Source organism: Phyllobates terribilis, unplaced genomic scaffold (assembly GCF_046119375.1).
Source record: "Phyllobates terribilis strain yellow unplaced genomic scaffold, ASM4611937v1 Scaffold_416__1_contigs__length_1633014, whole genome shotgun sequence".
Lineage (NCBI taxonomy): Eukaryota > Metazoa > Chordata > Amphibia > Anura > Dendrobatidae > Phyllobates > Phyllobates terribilis.
In genome coordinates, this window is record NW_027363176.1 from 1,588,481 (window position 1) to 1,608,453 (window position 19,973).

The following is a 19,973-nucleotide window of genomic DNA, read 5'->3' on the forward strand; positions in this document are numbered from 1 at the left end:
TACAGGTGGTGAGATAAGCTGCACAATATAATTGACCTTTCAGTATATTGTTGCACACACACCATCTATTTAGCAAATGCCCTTGTTATCAACAGCAGCCTTTTAAACTCACCTGAGCTAACAGGTATGTGCGCTGGTTACTCTGCTGCGCTTAAAATTTCTTTTTTGGTTTGCTACAATGCCTTTTCTGAAACGTTGTCTCCTTCTGCTGGAACACTGACTTCTTTCATTTAATGCCTGCAGACTATAAAAGAGAACCCAACCCAAAAAGTTTGGTTGATTAGTCTGTGGCATTCTGTTAAACTGTTGCTTATGGCGGTCTCTGTGAGCTTCTCAGCGACATTCAGCCAGCCAGGTATCCTGCCTGCAGTAGATGGAATGTGGCAATGGAACGCTGGCTGCGCGTGTCATAATAGGCTCTGAGCCTTTATATACCTGTGCACAGCAGCAGCCACCTTCAGTCTGCTGCTGGACAGCCAGCAGCAGCAGCAGCAGGAGAGGTATGTAATCAGGAGCCCTCCTGCTAAGGGTAGACAGCTGCTCGTTCCACCCCACCCCCCGCCTTAATTGGTTCTCCTCCCTTCCAACGGTGTTGAGGCGGGTGGGAACAGCAGGGGGTGAAGGTGCTGTGTTTAAAGAGGTGGAGTTATGCAGATCTAAAACGCGTGGATTGCAGCAGCAGCAAGCCGAAAAGTGCAGGCATGTAAGGGATCTAGAGGTTGACAACATGTCTTCTTAACGGGAGTCCAGGAGCTCATCTCCACAAATGGACTTTTCAGGATCCTTGGGTGGCTCCGTAGTTTGAAACCAATTCTGGTTATCGCTTCTCGGCCTTTTGGCTAAGATCAAGTGTAGTATCTGTTCTTATCAGTTTAATATCTGATACGTCCCCTATCTGGGGACCATATATTAAATGGATTTTTAGAACAGGGAGATGGAAAAAGAGCTTGCTCTGTCCACTCCACGCATTGACCTGGTATTGCAGTATCTCCAGGACCGGTGCACCCCTTCTTTAATGCAGTTTCTAAAATCAGAAAGAATTGAATTCAATGTTTTTTGTTCATTTTGCTTGTTTGTCGGATTTTGGGATGGACTCTTTGGCTTTGCTTTTCTTCTCCTCATTGGATTTTTCATGTTCAAAGTTGCAGAAGCCAGATTACAAGCTCATTTTGGTTCAACTTCAGCAACTGTGCATTGCATTGCCATGTAATGTGATGCAATGCTATCTTTCTAGCTCTCCCTTTTTACTTCCTTTTGGATAAACAGACATATTAGGCAAGCATTTTGGAGCTTTCACCTAAATAACTACAGGTGGTGAGATAAGCTGCACAATATAATTGACCTTTCAGTATATTGTTGCACACACACCATCTATTTAGCAAATGCCCTTGTTATCAACAGCAGCCTTTTAAACTCACCTGAGCTAACAGGTATGTGCGCTGGTTACTCTGCTGCGCTTAAAATTTCTTTTTTGGTTTGCTACAATGCCTTTTCTGAAACGTTGTCTCCTTCTGCTGGAACACTGACTTCTTTCATTTAATGCCTGCAGACTATAAAAGAGAACCCAACCCAAAAAGTTTGGTTGATTAGTCTGTGGCATTCTGTTAAACTGTTGCTTATGGCGGTCTCTGTGAGCTTCTCAGCGACATTCAGCCAGCCAGGTATCCTGCCTGCAGTAGATGGAATGTGGCAATGGAACGCTGGCTGCGCGTGTCATAATAGGCTCTGAGCCTTTATATACCTGTGCACAGCAGCAGCCACCTTCAGTCTGCTGCTGGACAGCCAGCAGCAGCAGCAGCAGGAGAGGTATGTAATCAGGAGCCCTCCTGCTAAGGGTAGACAGCTGCTCGTTCCACCCCACCCCCCGCCTTAATTGGTTCTCCTCCCTTCCAACGGTGTTGAGGCGGGTGGGAACAGCAGGGGGTGAAGGTGCTGTGTTTAAAGAGGTGGAGTTATGCAGATCTAAAACGCGTGGATTGCAGCAGCAGCAAGCCGAAAAGTGCAGGCATGTAAGGGATCTAGAGGTTGACAACATGTCTTCTTAACGGGAGTCCAGGAGCTCATCTCCACAAATGGACTTTTCAGGATCCTTGGGTGGCTCCGTAGTTTGAAACCAATTCTGGTTATCGCTTCTCGGCCTTTTGGCTAAGATCAAGTGTAGTATCTGTTCTTATCAGTTTAATATCTGATACGTCCCCTATCTGGGGACCATATATTAAATGGATTTTTAGAACAGGGAGATGGAAAAAGAGCTTGCTCTGTCCACTCCACGCATTGACCTGGTATTGCAGTATCTCCAGGACCGGTGCACCCCTTCTTTAATGCAGTTTCTAAAATCAGAAAGAATTGAATTCAATGTTTTTTGTTCATTTTGCTTGTTTGTCGGATTTTGGGATGGACTCTTTGGCTTTGCTTTTCTTCTCCTCATTGGATTTTTCATGTTCAAAGTTGCAGAAGCCAGATTACAAGCTCATTTTGGTTCAACTTCAGCAACTGTGCATTGCATTGCCATGTAATGTGATGCAATGCTATCTTTCTAGCTCTCCCTTTTTACTTCCTTTTGGATAAACAGACATATTAGGCAAGCATTTTGGAGCTTTCACCTAAATAACTACAGGTGGTGAGATAAGCTGCACAATATAATTGACCTTTCAGTATATTGTTGCACACACACCATCTATTTAGCAAATGCCCTTGTTATCAACAGCAGCCTTTTAAACTCACCTGAGCTAACAGGTATGTGCGCTGGTTACTCTGCTGCGCTTAAAATTTCTTTTTTGGTTTGCTACAATGCCTTTTCTGAAACGTTGTCTCCTTCTGCTGGAACACTGACTTCTTTCATTTAATGCCTGCAGACTATAAAAGAGAACCCAACCCAAAAAGTTTGGTTGATTAGTCTGTGGCATTCTGTTAAACTGTTGCTTATGGCGGTCTCTGTGAGCTTCTCAGCGACATTCAGCCAGCCAGGTATCCTGCCTGCAGTAGATGGAATGTGGCAATGGAACGCTGGCTGCGCGTGTCATAATAGGCTCTGAGCCTTTATATACCTGTGCACAGCAGCAGCCACCTTCAGTCTGCTGCTGGACAGCCAGCAGCAGCAGCAGCAGGAGAGGTATGTAATCAGGAGCCCTCCTGCTAAGGGTAGACAGCTGCTCGTTCCACCCCACCCCCCGCCTTAATTGGTTCTCCTCCCTTCCAACGGTGTTGAGGCGGGTGGGAACAGCAGGGGGTGAAGGTGCTGTGTTTAAAGAGGTGGAGTTATGCAGATCTAAAACGCGTGGATTGCAGCAGCAGCAAGCCGAAAAGTGCAGGCATGTAAGGGATCTAGAGGTTGACAACATGTCTTCTTAACGGGAGTCCAGGAGCTCATCTCCACAAATGGACTTTTCAGGATCCTTGGGTGGCTCCGTAGTTTGAAACCAATTCTGGTTATCGCTTCTCGGCCTTTTGGCTAAGATCAAGTGCAGTGATCTAGCGGCTGCTGCCTTGGTCTTGGCTGAGAGGTGCTCGGGGTACCCGGCTCCTTGGCCTGGGGGGATCGCTCTGTTTTTCAGCAGGGCTTCACCTCCCTGCTGCTATTAGGGAGTCGGATTAGTCCCCGGGCAACGGGAGGCGATCATCTACCTGGCACTTCGGTGTTGAAGGTTTCTATTGAGAAGAGGAGAACCTGTTTGTGAAGAAGATGTCTGCAGCATCACATGAAGGAGAGGAAGATCATGTGCCTGAATTCGCTAAGGTGCAGAATTCTATTCGTTTGGTTGTTCAGGAGAACTTTCGAGATCAAAAGGATTTTAGGTATGTGATGAGTTAAGTTCTTGTGGATCTTTTTGGTTTGAAGACAGAAGAAGTGTTGGCGATAATGGACTACCCCAGGAGGGGTGTTTATGATATAGTTTTTGTTGACAAAGTTTTTTTTGAAGGATATCTAAGGAAAATGACTGCAAGCCAGGATAAAAGAATGGAGGGGATAAGTGTAATGCCACACTTCCCCGTTAGAGATAAATGGATCATTGTTAAAATGTACTCTCCATTGGTGGACGAAGAGGATGTTCTTACATTTTTGGAGTTTTTTTGTTTGTCAGTAACACCAAAAGGGAAGATTTATAATGAATTTGGTTTTTGGACTTCGAAGTGGAAATTTTTGGTCCGTTTCAAAGAAGATGAGCAGGGGACTGTGTTGCTTCCCCCAGCTAGGTTTAAGTTGGGTAATATAAATGGTGATATTTTTTTCAGTGGTATACCCACTTTTTGTCGAGTTTGTCGTCAATACGGGCATGGAAAGGAAAATTGTTCGGGTGGTGTATGTGGTTTTTGCAAAAAAGGTGATCATGAGTCAAAGGATTGTAAAGATCGGAGGAAGTGCAACTTGTGTCAGGAAGATACGCATGTTTTTAAGAATTGCCCAAAGAGGAAAAGAAATAAAGAGAAGGAGGTAGTGGTTAAAAAGGTTTTGGTAGAGAGAAAGGAGGAAAGTGTAGAAAAGGTGTTGGTGGTAAAGGGAAAAGAAAGCAAACCTGTAGGAGTGCAGAGGGAGATGGAGAAAACAAGAGTAGATTGGGGGGATAGGGTAGAGAGTGAAATGGGAGGTGTAAGTCAGGGAACTGGCCGTGGTAAGGTTAAAAAGCAAGAAAAGAGAAAGGAACAGGAAGTGGAGGTGGCAATGGAAGAAAATATAGTTGTTTTTCAACAACCTATGTTTATAAAGAATGCAGAATATTTTAACCGGTTGTACCGTAAGTTGTATGATGAGAAACGTTTGGACTATCTTATAGAGAATGTTAGGAAAGAACTAATAAGAGATAAAAATGTTTTTTGTGTGAAATATAGAATACCAGATGGTGTATCGAAACAAGTTTTTTCAGCATCAAGGGTTGAAGATTTGTCCCTTAAGGTTCTGAGTTGGGTTGGGGTTCATGCTTTTGATAATGGTTACAAGTATTTTACTTGATGTTATTACTGTTGTTAATACAGTTATAATTTAATTTTTATTTTTTTGGTATCCATTCAGGTTCTGAAACATTTCTTTCTTTGAAAGTATTGTTGTATTTTTGTAATTTTTTTTTCTGACATTAAAAGTACCAAAACCTGATGATGATTTAAGTTGGAGTCCACGTCTTGTCTCCCTTTGGGGAGAAGAGGACTGTGGAGTGGACTTTAATTTTAACCTGAATAGGTTTTAAAAAAAAAAAAAAAAAAAAAAAATCTGTTCTTATCAGTTTAATATCTGATACGTCCCCTATCTGGGGACCATATATTAAATGGATTTTTAGAACAGGGAGATGGAAAAAGAGCTTGCTCTGTCCACTCCACGCATTGACCTGGTATTGCAGTATCTCCAGGACCGGTGCACCCCTTCTTTAATGCAGTTTCTAAAATCAGAAAGAATTGAATTCAATGTTTTTTGTTCATTTTGCTTGTTTGTCGGATTTTGGGATGGACTCTTTGGCTTTGCTTTTCTTCTCCTCATTGGATTTTTCATGTTCAAAGTTGCAGAAGCCAGATTACAAGCTCATTTTGGTTCAACTTCAGCAACTGTGCATTGCATTGCCATGTAATGTGATGCAATGCTATCTTTCTAGCTCTCCCTTTTTACTTCCTTTTGGATAAACAGACATATTAGGCAAGCATTTTGGAGCTTTCACCTAAATAACTACAGGTGGTGAGATAAGCTGCACAATATAATTGACCTTTCAGTATATTGTTGCACACACACCATCTATTTAGCAAATGCCCTTGTTATCAACAGCAGCCTTTTAAACTCACCTGAGCTAACAGGTATGTGCGCTGGTTACTCTGCTGCGCTTAAAATTTCTTTTTTGGTTTGCTACAATGCCTTTTCTGAAACGTTGTCTCCTTCTGCTGGAACACTGACTTCTTTCATTTAATGCCTGCAGACTATAAAAGAGAACCCAACCCAAAAAGTTTGGTTGATTAGTCTGTGGCATTCTGTTAAACTGTTGCTTATGGCGGTCTCTGTGAGCTTCTCAGCGACATTCAGCCAGCCAGGTATCCTGCCTGCAGTAGATGGAATGTGGCAATGGAACGCTGGCTGCGCGTGTCATAATAGGCTCTGAGCCTTTATATACCTGTGCACAGCAGCAGCCACCTTCAGTCTGCTGCTGGACAGCCAGCAGCAGCAGCAGCAGGAGAGGTATGTAATCAGGAGCCCTCCTGCTAAGGGTAGACAGCTGCTCGTTCCACCCCACCCCCCGCCTTAATTGGTTCTCCTCCCTTCCAACGGTGTTGAGGCGGGTGGGAACAGCAGGGGGTGAAGGTGCTGTGTTTAAAGAGGTGGAGTTATGCAGATCTAAAACGCGTGGATTGCAGCAGCAGCAAGCCGAAAAGTGCAGGCATGTAAGGGATCTAGAGGTTGACAACATGTCTTCTTAACGGGAGTCCAGGAGCTCATCTCCACAAATGGACTTTTCAGGATCCTTGGGTGGCTCCGTAGTTTGAAACCAATTCTGGTTATCGCTTCTCGGCCTTTTGGCTAAGATCAAGTGTAGTATCTGTTCTTATCAGTTTAATATCTGATACGTCCCCTATCTGGGGACCATATATTAAATGGATTTTTAGAACAGGGAGATGGAAAAAGAGCTTGCTCTGTCCACTCCACGCATTGACCTGGTATTGCAGTATCTCCAGGACCGGTGCACCCCTTCTTTAATGCAGTTTCTAAAATCAGAAAGAATTGAATTCAATGTTTTTTGTTCATTTTGCTTGTTTGTCGGATTTTGGGATGGACTCTTTGGCTTTGCTTTTCTTCTCCTCATTGGATTTTTCATGTTCAAAGTTGCAGAAGCCAGATTACAAGCTCATTTTGGTTCAACTTCAGCAACTGTGCATTGCATTGCCATGTAATGTGATGCAATGCTATCTTTCTAGCTCTCCCTTTTTACTTCCTTTTGGATAAACAGACATATTAGGCAAGCATTTTGGAGCTTTCACCTAAATAACTACAGGTGGTGAGATAAGCTGCACAATATAATTGACCTTTCAGTATATTGTTGCACACACACCATCTATTTAGCAAATGCCCTTGTTATCAACAGCAGCCTTTTAAACTCACCTGAGCTAACAGGTATGTGAGCTGGTTACTCTGCTGCGCTTAAAATTTCTTTTTTGGTTTGCTACAATGCCTTTTCTGAAACGTTGTCTCCTTCTGCTGGAACACTGACTTCTTTCATTTAATGCCTGCAGACTATAAAAGAGAACCCAACCCAAAAAGTTTGGTTGATTAGTCTGTGGCATTCTGTTAAACTGTTGCTTATGGCGGTCTCTGTGAGCTTCTCAGCGACATTCAGCCAGCCAGGTATCCTGCCTGCAGTAGATGGAATGTGGCAATGGAACGCTGGCTGCGCGTGTCATAATAGGCTCTGAGCCTTTATAAACCTGTGCACAGCAGCAGCCACCTTCAGTCTGCTGCTGGACAGCCAGCAGCAGCAGCAGCAGGAGAGGTATGTAATCAGGAGCCCTCCTGCTAAGGGTAGACAGCTGCTCGTTCCACCCCACCCCCCGCCTTAATTCGTTCTCCTCCCTTCCAACGGTGTTGAGGCGGGTGGGAACAGCAGGGGGTGAAGGTGCTGTGTTTAAAGAGGTGGAGTTATGCAGATCTAAAACGCGTGGATTGCAGCAGCAGCAAGCCGAAAAGTGCAGGCATGTAAGGGATCTAGAGGTTGACAACATGTCTTCTTAACGGGAGTCCAGGAGCTCATCTCCACAAATGGACTTTTCAGGATCCTTGGGTGGCTCCGTAGTTTGAAACCAATTCTGGTTATCGCTTCTCGGCCTTTTGGCTAAGATCAAGTGTAGTATCTGTTCTTATCAGTTTAATATCTGATACGTCCCCTATCTGGGGACCATATATTAAATGGATTTTTAGAACAGGGAGATGGAAAAAGAGCTTGCTCTGTCCACTCCACGCATTGACCTGGTATTGCAGTATCTCCAGGACCGGTGCACCCCTTCTTTAATGCAGTTTCTAAAATCAGAAAGAATTGAATTCAATGTTTTTTGTTCATTTTGCTTGTTTGTCGGATTTTGGGATGGACTCTTTGGCTTTGCTTTTCTTCTCCTCATTGGATTTTTCATGTTCAAAGTTGCAGAAGCCAGATTACAAGCTCATTTTGGTTCAACTTCAGCAACTGTGCATTGCATTGCCATGTAATGTGATGCAATGCTATCTTTCTAGATCTCCCTTTTTACTTCCTTTTGGATAAACAGACATATTAGGCAAGCATTTTGGAGCTTTCACCTAAATAACTACAGGTGGTGAGATAAGCTGCACAATATAATTGACCTTTCAGTATATTGTTGCACACACACCATCTATTTAGCAAATGCCCTTGTTATCAACAGCAGCCTTTTAAACTCACCTGAGCTAACAGGTATGTGCGCTGGTTACTCTGCTGCGCTTAAAATTTCTTTTTTGGTTTGCTACAATGCCTTTTCTGAAACGTTGTCTCCTTCTGCTGGAACACTGACTTCTTTCATTTAATGCCTGCAGACTATAAAAGAGAACCCAACCCAAAAAGTTTGGTTGATTAGTCTGTGGCATTCTGTTAAACTGTTGCTTATGGCGGTCTCTGTGAGCTTCTCAGCGACATTCAGCCAGCCAGGTATCCTGCCTGCAGTAGATGGAATGTGGCAATGGAACGCTGGCTGCGCGTGTCATAATAGGCTCTGAGCCTTTATATACCTGTGCACAGCAGCAGCCACCCTCAGTCTGCTGCTGGACAGCCAGCAGCAGCAGCAGCAGGAGAGGTATGTAATCAGGAGCCCTCCTGCTAAGGGTAGACAGCTGCTCGTTCCACCCCACCCCCCGCCTTAATTGGTTCTCCTCCCTTCCAACGGTGTTGAGGCGGGTGGGAACAGCAGGGGGTGAAGGTGCTGTGTTTAAAGAGGTGGAGTTATGCAGATCTAAAACGCGTGGATTGCAGCAGCAGCAAGCCGAAAAGTGCAGGCATGTAAGGGATCTAGAGGTTGACAACATGTCTTCTTAACGGGAGTCCAGGAGCTCATCTCCACAAATGGACTTTTCAGGATCCTTGGGTGGCTCCGTAGTTTGAAACCAATTCTGGTTATCGCTTCTCGGCCTTTTGGCTAAGATCAAGTGTAGTATCTGTTCTTATCAGTTTAATATCTGATACGTCCCCTATCTGGGGACCATATATTAAATGGATTTTTAGAACAGGGAGATGGAAAAAGAGCTTGCTCTGTCCACTCCACGCATTGACCTGGTATTGCAGTATCTCCAGGACCGGTGCACCCCTTCTTTAATGCAGTTTCTAAAATCAGAAAGAATTGAATTCAATGTTTTTTGTTCATTTTGCTTGTTTGTCGGATTTTGGGATGGACTCTTTGGCTTTGCTTTTCTTCTCCTCATTGGATTTTTCATGTTCAAAGTTGCAGAAGCCAGATTACAAGCTCATTTTGGTTCAACTTCAGCAACTGTGCATTGCATTGCCATGTAATGTGATGCAATGCTATCTTTCTAGCTCTCCCTTTTTACTTCCTTTTGGATAAACAGACATATTAGACAAGCATTTTGGAGCTTTCACCTAAATAACTACAGGTGGTGAGATAAGCTGCACAATATAATTGACCTTTCAGTATATTGTTGCACACACACCATCTATTTAGCAAATACCCTTGTTATCAACAGCAGCCTTTTAAACTCACCTGAGCTAACAGGTATGTGCGCTGGTTACTCTGCTGCGCTTAAAATTTCTTTTTTGGTTTGCTACAATGCCTTTTCTGAAACGTTGTCTCCTTCTGCTGGAACACTGACTTCTTTCATTTAATGCCTGCAGACTATAAAAGAGAACCCAACCCAAAAAGTTTGGTTGATTAGTCTGTGGCATTCTGTTAAACTGTTGCTTATGGCGGTCTCTGTGAGCTTCTCAGCGACATTCAGCCAGCCAGGTATCCTGCCTGCAGTAGATGGAATGTGGCAATGGAACGCTGGCTGCGCGTGTCATAATAGGCTCTGAGCCTTTATATACCTGTGCACAGCAGCAGCCACCTTCAGTCTGCTGCTGGACAGCCAGCAGCAGCAGCAGCAGAAGAGGTATGTAATCAGGAGCCCTCCTGCTAAGGGTAGACAGCTGCTCGTTCCACCCCACCCCCCGCCTTAATTGGTTCTCCTCCCTTCCAACGGTGTTGAGGCGGGTGGGAACAGCAGGGGGTGAAGGTGCTGTGTTTAAAGAGGTGGAGTTATGCAGATCTAAAACGCGTGGATTGCAGCAGCAGCAAGCCGAAAAGTGCAGGCATGTAAGGGATCTAGAGGTTGACAACATGTCTTCTTAACGGGAGTCCAGGAGCTCATCTCCACAAATGGACTTTTCAGGATCCTTGGGTGGCTCCGTAGTTTGAAACCAATTCTGGTTATCGCTTCTCGGCCTTTTGGCTAAGATCAAGTGTAGTATCTGTTCTTATCAGTTTAATATCTGATACGTCCCCTATCTGGGGACCATATATTAAATGGATTTTTAGAACAGGGAGATGGAAAAAGAGCTTGCTCTGTCCACTCCACGCATTGACCTGGTATTGCAGTATCTCCAGGACCGGTGCACCCCTTCTTTAATGCAGTTTCTAAAATCAGAAAGAATTGAATTCAATGTTTTTTGTTCATTTTGCTTGTTTGTCGGATTTTGGGATGGACTCTTTGGCTTTGCTTTTCTTCTCCTCATTGGATTTTTCATGTTCAAAGTTGCAGAAGCCAGATTACAAGCTCATTTTGGTTCAACTTCAGCAACTGTGCATTGCATTGCCATGTAATGTGATGCAATGCTATCTTTCTAGCTCTCCCTTTTTACTTCCTTTTGGATAAACAGACATATTAGGCAAGCATTTTGGAGCTTTCACCTAAATAACTACAGGTGGTGAGATAAGCTGCACAATATAATTGACCTTTCAGTATATTGTTGCACACACACCATCTATTTAGCAAATGCCCTTGTTATCAACAGCAGCCTTTTAAACTCACCTGAGCTAACAGGTATGTGCGCTGGTTACTCTGCTGCGCTTAAAATTTCTTTTTTGGTTTGCTACAATGCCTTTTCTGAAACGTTGTCTCCTTCTGCTGGAACACTGACTTCTTTCATTTAATGCCTGCAGACTATAAAAGAGAACCCAACCCAAAAAGTTTGGTTGATTAGTCTGTGGCATTCTGTTAAACTGTTGCTTATGGCGGTCTCTGTGAGCTTCTCAGCGACATTCAGCCAGCCAGGTATCCTGCCTGCAGTAGATGGAATGTGGCAATGGAACGCTGGCTGCGCATGTCATAATAGGCTCTGAGCCTTTATATACCTGTGCACAGCAGCAGCCACCTTCAGTCTGCTGCTGGACAGCCAGCAGCAGCAGCAGCAGGAGAGGTATGTAATCAGGAGCCCTCCTGCTAAGGGTAGACAGCTGCTCGTTCCACCCCACCCCCCGCCTTAATTGGTTCTCCTCCCTTCCAACGGTGTTGAGGCGGGTGGGAACAGCAGGGGGTGAAGGTGCTGTGTTTAAAGAGGTGGAGTTATGCAGATCTAAAACGCGTGGATTGCAGCAGCAGCAAGCCGAAAAGTGCAGGCATGTAAGGGATCTAGAGGTTGACAACATGTCTTCTTAACGGGAGTCCAGGAGCTCATCTCCACAAATGGACTTTTCAGGATCCTTGGGTGGCTCCGTAGTTTGAAACCAATTCTGGTTATCGCTTCTCGGCCTTTTGGCTAAGATCAAGTGTAGTATCTGTTCTTATCAGTTTAATATCTGATACGTCCCCTATCTGGGGACCATATATTAAATGGATTTTTAGAACAGGGAGATGGAAAAAGAGCTTGCTCTGTCCACTCCACGCATTGACCTGGTATTGCAGTATCTCCAGGACCGGTGCACCCCTTCTTTAATGCAGTTTCTAAAATCAGAAAGAATTGAATTCAATGTTTTTTGTTCATTTTGCTTGTTTGTCGGATTTTGGGATGGACTCTTTGGCTTTGCTTTTCTTCTCCTCATTGGATTTTTCATGTTCAAAGTTGCAGAAGCCAGATTACAAGCTCATTTTGGTTCAACTTCAGCAACTGTGCATTGCATTGCCATGTAATGTGATGCAATGCTATCTTTCTAGCTCTCCCTTTTTACTTCCTTTTGGATAAACAGACATATTAGGCAAGCATTTTGGAGCTTTCACCTAAATAACTACAGGTGGTGAGATAAGCTGCACAATATAATTGACCTTTCAGTATATTGTTGCACACACACCATCTATTTAGCAAATACCCTTGTTATCAACAGCAGCCTTTTAAACTCACCTGAGCTAACAGGTATGTGCGCTGGTTACTCTGCTGCGCTTAAAATTTCTTTTTTGGTTTGCTACAATGCCTTTTCTGAAACGTTGTCTCCTTCTGCTGGAACACTGACTTCTTTCATTTAATGCCTGCAGACTATAAAAGAGAACCCAACCCAAAAAGTTTGGTTGATTAGTCTGTGGCATTCTGTTAAACTGTTGCTTATGGCGGTCTCTGTGAGCTTCTCAGCGACATTCAGCCAGCCAGGTATCCTGCCTGCAGTAGATGGAATGTGGCAATGGAACGCTGGCTGCGCGTGTCATAATAGGCTCTGAGCCTTTATATACCTGTGCACAGCAGCAGCCACCTTCAGTCTGCTGCTGGACAGCCAGCAGCAGCAGCAGCAGGAGAGGTATGTAATCAGGAGCCCTCCTGCTAAGGGTAGACAGCTGCTCGTTCCACCCCACCCCCCGCCTTAATTGGTTCTCCTCCCTTCCAACGGTGTTGAGGCGGGTGGGAACAGCAGGGGGTGAAGGTGCTGTGTTTAAAGAGGTGGAGTTATGCAGATCTAAAACGCGTGGATTGCAGCAGCAGCAAGCCGAAAAGTGCAGGCATGTAAGGGATCTAGAGGTTGACAACATGTCTTCTTAACGGGAGTCCAGGAGCTCATCTCCACAAATGGACTTTTCAGGATCCTTGGGTGGCTCCGTAGTTTGAAACCAATTCTGGTTATCGCTTCTCGGCCTTTTGGCTAAGATCAAGTGTAGTATCTGTTCTTATCAGTTTAATATCTGATACGTCCCCTATCTGGGGACCATATATTAAATGGATTTTTAGAACAGGGAGATGGAAAAAGAGCTTGCTCTGTCCACTCCACGCATTGACCTGGTATTGCAGTATCTCCAGGACCGGTGCACCCCTTCTTTAATGCAGTTTCTAAAATCAGAAAGAATTGAATTCAATGTTTTTTGTTCATTTTGCTTGTTTGTCGGATTTTGGGATGGACTCTTTGGCTTTGCTTTTCTTCTCCTCATTGGATTTTTCGTGTTCAAAGTTGCAGAAGCCAGATTACAAGCTCATTTTGGTTCAACTTCAGCAACTGTGCATTGCATTGCCATGTAATGTGATGCAATGCTATCTTTCTAGCTCTCCCTTTTTACTTCCTTTTGGATAAACAGACATATTAGGCAAGCATTTTGGAGCTTTCACCTAAATAACTACAGGTGGTGAGATAAGCTGCACAATATAATTGACCTTTCAGTATATTGTTGCACACACACCATCTATTTAGCAAATGCCCTTGTTATCAACAGCAGCCTTTTAAACTCACCTGAGCTAACAGGTATGTGCGCTGGTTACTCTGCTGCGCTTAAAATTTCTTTTTTGGTTTGCTACAATGCCTTTTCTGAAACGTTGTCTCCTTCTGCTGGAACACTGACTTCTTTCATTTAATGCCTGCAGACTATAAAAGAGAACCCAACCCAAAAAGTTTGGTTGATTAGTCTGTGGCATTCTGTTAAACTGTTGCTTATGGCGGTCTCTGTGAGCTTCTCAGCGACATTCAGCCAGCCAGGTATCCTGCCTGCAGTAGATGGAATGTGGCAATGGAACGCTGGCTGCGCGTGTCATAATAGGCTCTGAGCCTTTATATACCTGTGCACAGCAGCAGCCACCTTCAGTCTGCTGCTGGACAGCCAGCAGCAGCAGCAGCAGGAGAGGTATGTAATCAGGAGCCCTCCTGCTAAGGGTAGACAGCTGCTCGTTCCACCCCACCCCCCGCCTTAATTGGTTCTCCTCCCTTCCAACGGTGTTGAGGCGGGTGGGAACAGCAGGGGGTGAAGGTGCTGTGTTTAAAGAGGTGGAGTTATGCAGATCTAAAACGCGTGGATTGCAGCAGCAGCAAGCCGAAAAGTGCAGGCATGTAAGGGATCTAGAGGTTGACAACATGTCTTCTTAACGGGAGTCCAGGAGCTCATCTCCACAAATGGACTTTTCAGGATCCTTGGGTGGCTCCGTAGTTTGAAACCAATTCTGGTTATCGCTTCTCGGCCTTTTGGCTAAGATCAAGTGTAGTATCTGTTCTTATCAGTTTAATATCTGATACGTCCCCTATCTGGGGACCATATATTAAATGGATTTTTAGAACAGGGAGATGGAAAAAGAGCTTGCTCTGTCCACTCCACGCATTGACCTGGTATTGCAGTATCTCCAGGACCGGTGCACCCCTTCTTTAATGCAGTTTCTAAAATCAGAAAGAATTGAATTCAATGTTTTTTGTTCATTTTGCTTGTTTGTCGGATTTTGGGATGGACTCTTTGGCTTTGCTTTTCTTCTCCTCATTGGATTTTTCATGTTCAAAGTTGCAGAAGCCAGATTACAAGCTCATTTTGGTTCAACTTCAGCAACTGTGCATTGCATTGCCATGTAATGTGATGCAATGCTATCTTTCTAGCTCTCCCTTTTTACTTCCTTTTGGATAAACAGACATATTAGGCAAGCATTTTGGAGCTTTCACCTAAATAACTACAGGTGGTGAGATAAGCTGCACAATATAATTGACCTTTCAGTATATTGTTGCACACACACCATCTATTTAGCAAATGCCCTTGTTATCAACAGCAGCCTTTTAAACTCACCTGAGCTAACAGGTATGTGCGCTGGTTACTCTGCTGCGCTTAAAATTTCTTTTTTGGTTTGCTACAATGCCTTTTCTGAAACGTTGTCTCCTTCTGCTGGAACACTGACTTCTTTCATTTAATGCCTGCAGACTATAAAAGAGAACCCAACCCAAAAAGTTTGGTTGATTAGTCTGTGGCATTCTGTTAAACTGTTGCTTATGGCGGTCTCTGTGAGCTTCTCAGCGACATTCAGCCAGCCAGGTATCCTGCCTGCAGTAGATGGAATGTGGCAATGGAACGCTGGCTGCGCGTGTCATAATAGGCTCTGAGCCTTTATATACCTGTGCACAGCAGCAGCCACCTTCAGTCTGCTGCTGGACAGCCAGCAGCAGCAGCAGCAGGAGAGGTATGTAATCAGGAGCCCTCCTGCTAAGGGTAGACAGCTGCTCGCTCCACCCCACCCCCCGCCTTAATTGGTTCTCCTCCCTTCCAACGGTGTTGAGGCGGGTGGGAACAGCAGGGGGTGAAGGTGCTGTGTTTAAAGAGGTGGAGTTATGCAGATCTAAAACGCGTGGATTGCAGCAGCAGCAAGCCGAAAAGTGCAGGCATGTAAGGGATCTAGAGGTTGACAACATGTCTTCTTAACGGGAGTCCAGGAGCTCATCTCCACAAATGGACTTTTCAGGATCCTTGGGTGGCTCCGTAGTTTGAAACCAATTCTGGTTATCGCTTCTCGGCCTTTTGGCTAAGATCAAGTGTAGTATCTGTTCTTATCAGTTTAATATCTGATACGTCCCCTATCTGGGGACCATATATTAAATGGATTTTTAGAACAGGGAGATGGAAAAAGAGCTTGCTCTGTCCACTCCACGCATTGACCTGGTATTGCAGTATCTCCAGGACCGGTGCACCCCTTCTTTAATGCAGTTTCTAAAATCAGAAAGAATTGAATTCAATGTTTTTTGTTCATTTTGCTTGTTTGTCGGATTTTGGGATGGACTCTTTGGCTTTGCTTTTCTTCTCCTCATTGGATTTTTCATGTTCAAAGTTGCAGAAGCCAGATTACAAGCTCATTTTGGTTCAACTTCAGCAACTGTGCATTGCATTGCCATGTAATGTGATGCAATGCTATCTTTCTAGCTCTCCCTTTTTACTTCCTTTTGGATAAACAGACATATTAGGCAAGCATTTTGGAGCTTTCACCTAAATAACTACAGGTGGTGAGATAAGCTGCACAATATAATTGACCTTTCAGTATATTGTTGCACACACACCATCTATTTAGCAAATGCCCTTGTTATCAACAGCAGCCTTTTAAACTCACCTGAGCTAACAGGTATGTGCGCTGGTTACTCTGCTGCGCTTAAAATTTCTTTTTTGGTTTGCTACAATGCCTTTTCTGAAACGTTGTCTCCTTCTGCTGGAACCCTGACTTCTTTCATTTAATGCCTGCAGACTATAAAAGAGAACCCAACCCAAAAAGTTTGGTTGATTAGTCTGTGGCATTCTGTTAAACTGTTGCTTATGGCGGTCTCTGTGAGCTTCTCAGCGACATTCAGCCAGCCAGGTATCCTGCCTGCAGTAGATGGAATGTGGCAATGGAACGCTGGCTGCGCGTGTCATAATAGGCTCTGAGCCTTTATATACCTGTGCACAGCAGCAGCCACCTTCAGTCTGCTGCTGGACAGCCAGCAGCAGCAGCAGCAGGAGAGGTATGTAATCAGGAGCCCTCCTGCTAAGGGTAGACAGCTGCTCGTTCCACCCCACCCCCCGCCTTAATTGGTTCTCCTCCCTTCCAACGGTGTTGAGGCGGGTGGGAACAGCAGGGGGTGAAGGTGCTGTGTTTAAAGAGGTGGAGTTATGCAGATCTAAAACGCGTGGATTGCAGCAGCAGCAAGCCGAAAAGTGCAGGCATGTAAGGGATCTAGAGGTTGACAACATGTCTTCTTAACGGGAGTCCAGGAGCTCATCTCCACAAATGGACTTTTCAGGATCCTTGGGTGGCTCCGTAGTTTGAAACCAATTCTGGTTATCGCTTCTCGGCCTTTTGGCTAAGATCAAGTGTAGTATCTGTTCTTATCAGTTTAATATCTGATACGTCCCCTATCTGGGGACCATATATTAAATGGATTTTTAGAACAGGGAGATGGAAAAAGAGCTTGCTCTGTCCACTCCACGCATTGACCTGGTATTGCAGTATCTCCAGGACCGGTGCACCCCTTCTTTAATGCAGTTTCTAAAATCAGAAAGAATTGAATTCAATGTTTTTTGTTCATTTTGCTTGTTTGTCGGATTTTGGGATGGACTCTTTGGCTTTGCTTTTCTTCTCCTCATTGGATTTTTCATGTTCAAAGTTGCAGAAGCCAGATTACAAGCTCATTTTGGTTCAACTTCAGCAACTGTGCATTGCATTGCCATGTAATGTGATGCAATGCTATCTTTCTAGCTCTCCCTTTTTACTTCCTTTTGGATAAACAGACATATTAGGCAAGCATTTTGGAGCTTTCACCTAAATAACTACAGGTGGTGAGATAAGCTGCACAATATAATTGACCTTTCAGTATATTGTTGCACACACACCATCTATTTAGCAAATACCCTTGTTATCAACAGCAGCCTTTTAAACTCACCTGAGCTAACAGGTATGTGCGCTGGTTACTCTGCTGCGCTTAAAATTTCTTTTTTGGTTTGCTACAATGCCTTTTCTGAAACGTTGTCTCCTTCTGCTGGAACACTGACTTCTTTCATTTAATGCCTGCAGACTATAAAAGAGAACCCAACCCAAAAAGTTTGGTTGATTAGTCTGTGGCATTCTGTTAAACTGTTGCTTATGGCGGTCTCTGTGAGCTTCTCAGCGACATTCAGCCAGCCAGGTATCCTGCCTGCAGTAGATGGAATGTGGCAATGGAACGCTGGCTGCGCGTGTCATAATAGGCTCTGAGCCTTTATATACCTGTGCACAGCAGCAGCCACCTTCAGTCTGCTGCTGGACAGCCAGCAGCAGCAGCAGCAGGAGAGGTATGTAATCAGGAGCCCTCCTGCTAAGGGTAGACAGCTGCTCGTTCCACCCCACCCCCCGCCTTAATTGGTTCTCCTCCCTTCCAACGGTGTTGAGGCGGGTGGGAACAGCAGGGGGTGAAGGTGCTGTGTTTAAAGAGGTGGAGTTATGCAGATCTAAAACGCGTGGATTGCAGCAGCAGCAAGCCGAAAAGTGCAGGCATGTAAGGGATCTAGAGGTTGACAACATGTCTTCTTAACGGGAGTCCAGGAGCTCATCTCCACAAATGGACTTTTCAGGATCCTTGGGTGGCTCCGTAGTTTGAAACCAATTCTGGTTATCGCTTCTCGGCCTTTTGGCTAAGATCAAGTGTAGTATCTGTTCTTATCAGTTTAATATCTGATACGTCCCCTATCTGGGGACCATATATTAAATGGATTTTTAGAACAGGGAGATGGAAAAAGAGCTTGCTCTGTCCACTCCACGCATTGACCTGGTATTGCAGTATCTCCAGGACCGGTGCACCCCTTCTTTAATGCAGTTTCTAAAATCAGAAAGAATTGAATTCAATGTTTTTTGTTCATTTTGCTTGTTTGTCGGATTTTGGGATGGACTCTTTGGCTTTGCTTTTCTTCTCCTCATTGGATTTTTCGTGTTCAAAGTTGCAGAAGCCAGATTACAAGCTCATTTTGGTTCAACTTCAGCAACTGTGCATTGCATTGCCATGTAATGTGATGCAATGCTATCTTTCTAGCTCTCCCTTTTTACTTCCTTTTGGATAAACAGACATATTAGGCAAGCATTTTGGAGCTTTCACCTAAATAACTACAGGTGGTGAGATAAGCTGCACAATATAATTGACCTTTCAGTATATTGTTGCACACACACCATCTATTTAGCAAATGCCCTTGTTATCAACAGCAGCCTTTTAAACTCACCTGAGCTAACAGGTATGTGCGCTGGTTACTCTGCTGCGCTTAAAATTTCTTTTTTGGTTTGCTACAATGCCTTTTCTGAAACGTTGTCTCCTTCTGCTGGAACACTGACTTCTTTCATTTAATGCCTGCAGACTATAAAAGAGAACCCAACCCAAAAAGTTTGGTTGATTAGTCTGTGGCATTCTGTTAAACTGTTGCTTATGGCGGTCTCTGTGAGCTTCTCAGCGACATTCAGCCAGCCAGGTATCCTGCCTGCAGTAGATGGAATGTGGCAATGGAACGCTGGCTGCGCGTGTCATAATAGGCTCTGAGCCTTTATATACCTGTGCACAGCAGCAGCCACCTTCAGTCTGCTGCTGGACAGCCAGCAGCAGCAGCAGCAGGAGAGGTATGTAATCAGGAGCCCTCCTGCTAAGGGTAGACAGCTGCTCGTTCCACCCCACCCCCCGCCTTAATTGGTTCTCCTCCCTTCCAACGGTGTTGAGGCGGGTGGGAACAGCAGGGGGTGAAGGTGCTGTGTTTAAAGAGGTGGAGTTATGCAGATCTAAAACGCGTGGATTGCAGCAGCAGCAAGCCGAAAAGTGCAGGCATGTAAGGGATCTAGAGGTTGACAACATGTCTTCTTAACGGGAGTCCAGGAGCTCATCTCCACAAATGGACTTTTCAGGATCCTTGGGTGGCTCCGTAGTTTGAAACCAATTCTGGTTATCGCTTCTCGGCCTTTTGGCTAAGATCAAGTGTAGTATCTGTTCTTATCAGTTTAATATCTGATACGTCCCCTATCTGGGGACCATATATTAAATGGATTTTTAGAACAGGGAGATGGAAAAAGAGCTTGCTCTGTCCACTCCACGCATTGACCTGGTATTGCAGTATCTCCAGGACCGGTGCACCCCTTCTTTAATGCAGTTTCTAAAATCAGAAAGAATTGAATTCAATGTTTTTTGTTCATTTTGCTTGTTTGTCGGATTTTGGGATGGACTCTTTGGCTTTGCTTTTCTTCTCCTCATTGGATTTTTCATGTTCAAAGTTGCAGAAGCCAGATTACAAGCTCATTTTGGTTCAACTTCAGCAACTGTGCATTGCATTGCCATGTAATGTGATGCAATGCTATCTTTCTAGCTCTCCCTTTTTACTTCCTTTTGGATAA

General features: G+C 44.4%; 14 non-coding genes across 14 annotated transcripts; all 14 read left to right on the forward strand.

The window, feature by feature from the left end:
- The first annotated feature begins 819 nt into the window (after positions 1–819).
- LOC141226898 (U2 spliceosomal RNA) lies at positions 820–1,010 on the forward strand. The gene has a single exon (XR_012294015.1). It is a non-coding gene; the product is annotated as a U2 spliceosomal RNA (small nuclear RNA).
- A 1,115-nt stretch (positions 1,011–2,125) lies between these two features.
- On the forward strand, positions 2,126–2,316 carry LOC141226899 (U2 spliceosomal RNA). Its single transcript, XR_012294016.1, has one exon. It is a non-coding gene; the product is annotated as a U2 spliceosomal RNA (small nuclear RNA).
- Positions 2,317–5,169: 2,853 nt separating this feature from the next.
- On the forward strand, positions 5,170–5,355 carry LOC141227164 (U2 spliceosomal RNA). Its single transcript, XR_012294262.1, has one exon. It is a non-coding gene; the product is annotated as a U2 spliceosomal RNA (small nuclear RNA).
- Positions 5,356–6,470: 1,115 nt separating this feature from the next.
- On the forward strand, positions 6,471–6,661 carry LOC141226900 (U2 spliceosomal RNA). The gene has a single exon (XR_012294017.1). It is a non-coding gene; the product is annotated as a U2 spliceosomal RNA (small nuclear RNA).
- A 1,115-nt stretch (positions 6,662–7,776) lies between these two features.
- LOC141226901 (U2 spliceosomal RNA) lies at positions 7,777–7,967 on the forward strand. The gene has a single exon (XR_012294018.1). It is a non-coding gene; the product is annotated as a U2 spliceosomal RNA (small nuclear RNA).
- A 1,115-nt stretch (positions 7,968–9,082) lies between these two features.
- LOC141226902 (U2 spliceosomal RNA) lies at positions 9,083–9,273 on the forward strand. The gene has a single exon (XR_012294019.1). It is a non-coding gene; the product is annotated as a U2 spliceosomal RNA (small nuclear RNA).
- A 1,115-nt stretch (positions 9,274–10,388) lies between these two features.
- LOC141226903 (U2 spliceosomal RNA) lies at positions 10,389–10,579 on the forward strand. Its single transcript, XR_012294020.1, has one exon. It is a non-coding gene; the product is annotated as a U2 spliceosomal RNA (small nuclear RNA).
- A 1,115-nt stretch (positions 10,580–11,694) lies between these two features.
- On the forward strand, positions 11,695–11,885 carry LOC141226904 (U2 spliceosomal RNA). Its single transcript, XR_012294021.1, has one exon. It is a non-coding gene; the product is annotated as a U2 spliceosomal RNA (small nuclear RNA).
- A 1,115-nt stretch (positions 11,886–13,000) lies between these two features.
- LOC141226906 (U2 spliceosomal RNA) lies at positions 13,001–13,191 on the forward strand. Its single transcript, XR_012294023.1, has one exon. It is a non-coding gene; the product is annotated as a U2 spliceosomal RNA (small nuclear RNA).
- A 1,115-nt stretch (positions 13,192–14,306) lies between these two features.
- LOC141226907 (U2 spliceosomal RNA) lies at positions 14,307–14,497 on the forward strand. Its single transcript, XR_012294024.1, has one exon. It is a non-coding gene; the product is annotated as a U2 spliceosomal RNA (small nuclear RNA).
- Positions 14,498–15,612: 1,115 nt separating this feature from the next.
- LOC141226909 (U2 spliceosomal RNA) lies at positions 15,613–15,803 on the forward strand. Its single transcript, XR_012294025.1, has one exon. It is a non-coding gene; the product is annotated as a U2 spliceosomal RNA (small nuclear RNA).
- Positions 15,804–16,918: 1,115 nt separating this feature from the next.
- On the forward strand, positions 16,919–17,109 carry LOC141226910 (U2 spliceosomal RNA). Its single transcript, XR_012294026.1, has one exon. It is a non-coding gene; the product is annotated as a U2 spliceosomal RNA (small nuclear RNA).
- A 1,115-nt stretch (positions 17,110–18,224) lies between these two features.
- On the forward strand, positions 18,225–18,415 carry LOC141226911 (U2 spliceosomal RNA). The gene has a single exon (XR_012294027.1). It is a non-coding gene; the product is annotated as a U2 spliceosomal RNA (small nuclear RNA).
- Positions 18,416–19,530: 1,115 nt separating this feature from the next.
- LOC141226913 (U2 spliceosomal RNA) lies at positions 19,531–19,721 on the forward strand. Its single transcript, XR_012294029.1, has one exon. It is a non-coding gene; the product is annotated as a U2 spliceosomal RNA (small nuclear RNA).
- The last annotated feature ends 252 nt before the right edge of the window (positions 19,722–19,973 follow it).